The sequence below is a fragment of the Notothenia coriiceps genome, unplaced genomic scaffold, assembly GCF_000735185.1.
Source record: "Notothenia coriiceps isolate Sejong01 unplaced genomic scaffold, NC01 NC01_scaffold00024667, whole genome shotgun sequence".
Taxonomy (NCBI): domain Eukaryota; kingdom Metazoa; phylum Chordata; class Actinopteri; order Perciformes; family Nototheniidae; genus Notothenia; species Notothenia coriiceps.
In genome coordinates, this window is record NW_011357368.1 from 3,331,622 (window position 1) to 3,335,731 (window position 4,110).

Below are 4,110 nucleotides of genomic sequence, written 5' to 3' on the forward strand. Positions count from 1 at the left end.
TGGTGGGTACAATAAAGACAAAAATTATAATACTCTGTAAATTGAGATATTCTAAAAAGCAAATGCAGTCCACATCAGTGTAGTGACGGTGCCTTGAACGACTAAGGTGGTTAACGTTAAACAAACTATAATCTGGACAGGAAAACATTTCAGAATTTCAAGGACTACTGTACATTTGACATTATATTCAAATTAAATATGTAATAAATCGTTCCTGCTAAATTAATTGTTTAATAAATATCCATGCTTTATATGATGTTATATTTTCCACATCTATTATTTTTGACTCTTTAATCTGCTATTTTTTATTTCATTAGAGAAATATTTTGATATGTTAATTTCTTAGTCCTTTTAATTTTCCCCAAATTTGAGATCAATAAAGTGGCAATCCTAATCCTTATTTTTCAGAGTATATATTGAAATTCACAAATCAGTTAGAAATCTGAGTTGTGAAACTGAAACTGAAATACCATTTTATTCAAACCGATTTGGATGCAAAGCATACAGTGGTTGTATCTGGCAAATATCCAAGCGCGAAAGCTTATGTTCCTTTTTTTTTCGAACACATTTGAGCCCCACATGCCCTGCCCCAGGGTGTTTGGTCTCCGACGTGCCCTTACTTACTTTGACTCACAGTCCCAGGATCAGTGTTTCCTGCCAAGACATCAGCAGGTGCTGCGAGGGTGGATATTAAGCTTTTGGGTGCGAAAACTTCAAGTTCCATCTTCTGAGGGTCAAGTGCTTCTAGTCAAGAGCCTTCAAAAGCGGAAAGATTTCTTTTAGCCTAAGAACCAATACTTGATGAGAGTGGTGCAACCTTACCTCACTTGTTTCACAGCCTTAAGAGTGGGACCCACCTGGTTGATAAACCTCACTAATCACGAGAACATGTGTGCCTTATTTCGTAAGCCTATTCTTATCAAGTCCAAGACAACCTCACGTGTTTCTTAACATGCTTTATTAGAAGTTTATTAGAAGCAGCATATAGTTGAGTTTGGCGTCTACGCTCGGCCTCATCACATATCCACAGATATACATGCACGATGAGCGATGATTAAATAACTAACCCCCCGAGCCTACAGGTGGAAGCTGGGGTGGTGGGGGGCTGGCAAGCAGCAGCGACGTGGAAGTAGCAGCAGCAGCAAGCAATGCATGGAGAGAGATCTGGCAGGTTAAATAGAGAGGCTTATTAAGGAGACTCTGTTTGGTTGGTTGTAGAGTGCCAAGGGGCGTTATGTATGAATGCTCGAGTTGACTGTCTGAACTAGCTCGCAGGCTTCGCCCCATATATGGCGTTTTAGTAGTCAGTTTGCAATAAATGAAATGATCACGACAGCTAGAAACTGAAGTTGTGCAGCTGAATAATCCGAAATGCAATAAGTGATTAAAGTGTGTTTTGCCCCCTGCAGGTACCTATAACTGCGGGACGTGTCGCTGTGAGCCGGGGTACCTGGGCGCTCGCTGCGAGTGTCAGGAGGGCGAGTCGGGCAGCTCGTACCTGAGCGCCTGTCGCGAGGCGGAGGGCAAGCAGGTGTGCAGCGGGCGGGGCGAGTGCAGCTGCAACCAGTGCCTCTGCTACGAGTCCGAGTTCGGGAAGATCTACGGGAGTTACTGCGAGTGTGACGACTTCTCCTGCGCCCGACACAAAGGCATCCTCTGCTCAGGTAGGAACAGCGGGGGGGAAGACGCACTGAGATATCTTACTCAAGTAGAAGTAGCATGTTAAAAAGACTGTTTATTTATATTTGTTTTAGCTCATAATCAAGTAACTACTAATGAAATAAAGGTAGTGAAATGTATATTGGCTTATAAAAGGTAGTATAGTACCATAACATGGAAATACTCATGTTAAATACAAGTACATTCCCAGAGTAAGTATGTACTATATCCAACTGCTGGTTAGGAATAACATCCACTAAAGTCGTGCATTTCCTCTGAAGCGTGTCCTTGTATGTAAGTGTGTGTTCCTGAGCTGCTGTTTTGAACCACAGCTGCTTCCTGGATATCTGCCTTAATGAGAAAACAGGCTGGCATCAAACGTGCTGTAAACTCCTCAGATCTGCTATACTTGTGTCGGGTTATAATTAAAAAGTGATGCATGATGTTGGGTCATGTTGCCATACCTGCTCTGGGTGTGTCCCGGTGGTTGGGCCTCTGACTCTGCAGCCAAACCCAGATTCTATGTTTTCAGTCACCTGCAGGTTCGCTGGCGGCTTCCCAAAAGAAGCTCGGAGACGCAGCTGGGATAGTAGTTGTTCAGAGGTTCAGGGTCCTGTTCTCTTGTCTGCCTCGGAGGGCTTGTTTTGGTTTGATGCTTGTCTTGGGGGGATGGAGGACCTGAGAGAGAAGGGAAGAACTTCCTTTGCTTGTTTTGAAGGAATAGAGATGGAAGTAAATACAGTGATTTAAAGACATGTTTGGGGAGGAGAGCTTCCTGGACTTAAAACCTGTTGTTTGAGGTGTTTTTGGAAATTCAGATTTCATTTTGACCTATTCCACATATCCACATAATTACACCTTTTAATATTTAAAGAGGAAAAACTATGCAGATGTCATAGCATGTGACGTGGTAGCAATAAAAAGCCAATATGACTAAGCCTTTCCAATAAAGCCACTTGGAGTTTTCCTCTGGTTTCTGTAAATAAATTGCAAGACAGATTGACCACAAGAATTGTGCGATAGACTTATTGTAATTAAATATTATTATATATTGTAGCACATTTGTATTTACATTTTAAATGTTGTCTTATTTGATCTTTAATTGGACATTCAACCCTAACTTCTTATATTTATTTAAACATTTTCATTGTATTTTAATTGAACTTTTTTATTGCAAGGTCTCCCTTATCTTATTCTGTTTATTTATATTTTTGTATTATATTTTATTTATGTTTTATTTAATTTTATTCTTAAATGGAGCAACTGTCACACACTAAAGGTTAAACAAACATTGATTCTGATTCAAAACAACAACATTAAGATTTTAATTATTTCCATTTTGCCATCCTGCGCCATAAATATTCTCCGTTCATCAGAGATTCATGTCTCTGTTTCAGTTTTAAATTCTCTCTCTCTCTCTCTCTCTCTTTCACAAACTCTCTCTCTCTCTCACACAAACTCTCTATCTCTCTCTCTCTCACACACTCTCTCTCTCTCTCTCTCTCTCTCTCTCTCTCTTGCGTAAGAAAGTAAATCTTTCAATCAATTTACTCCCGGAATAAACTAAGAGTAAAGTATTTCTCTAAACTTTAACTTCAAAAAAAATTTACATTGCAAAATAACTTAAATGACTTAACTATTCACACTGAACCGAGCCGAGAGATTGTAGAACAGTCTAAGTCCGACTATCGATGCGGAGCGACTCGGTACTTTTGATAAAAGTCTGTAGGTTGCGCCGTTTTCGAAGACATTCGCGGCGCTCGCTAGTGGTTACGGTCGACTGAAGGAAAGTTTTTGACGCCACGGATAGTCCGCAGTAGTCAGACAAAGGTCTGGGCTCAGTTGCACCTGTTTTATGCAATTTACAAAAACAGCGATCCGAGAGTTCTGAGTAAAATCATTAAATTTCAATACGTGAAGTTGGAAAAGTATATGGTAATAATAAGTTAATACGAAAATAATCTAATTAAAAAAAAATTACAAATAAGTACTCGAAACTCTACTGCAACAAAATTTACAGATATATTAATAATAATAAATAATACTCATAAAGGACACCCACCAAAATTTTGCACGTTGGCTTACGTCGTATAGAGTGTGTCCTGAGAGTTTTATTAATGGGCAGTCTAACCCTCCCTTGTTTGTTTGTCGGTAAGACATAGACACCGTGAGTCGGGCACAGGACGACTGACTTCCTTTTGTAAGACAAAGATGACCGCTATCTTTTATGTCCGTCGGTAACACACTCCTCCCTACCGCCGGTTTCGTGTTTCCCGAGCAAAAACAACAGGCTCTGCCTACTGCTCTTCGCCTCTCAGACCTGGGCTACAAGGACCCTTGTTCTTTGTTGGGGTCGGACAAGCGACCTCGCTCTGTGCCTCGGTTTGGACCGAAAAGTATGGCTCGAACAAAACCGTCGGTCTCCTCTCTCCTCTCTCTCTCCTCTCTCTC

General features: G+C 40.8%; 1 protein-coding gene across 1 annotated transcript in view; it reads left to right on the forward strand.

The window, feature by feature from the left end:
• The window catches only part of cadpsb (Ca2+-dependent activator protein for secretion b), a 54,273-nt gene that overhangs the window by 35,732 nt on the left and 14,431 nt on the right, over nt 1-4,110 (forward strand). The gene's annotated exons all lie outside the window — the stretch shown is intronic.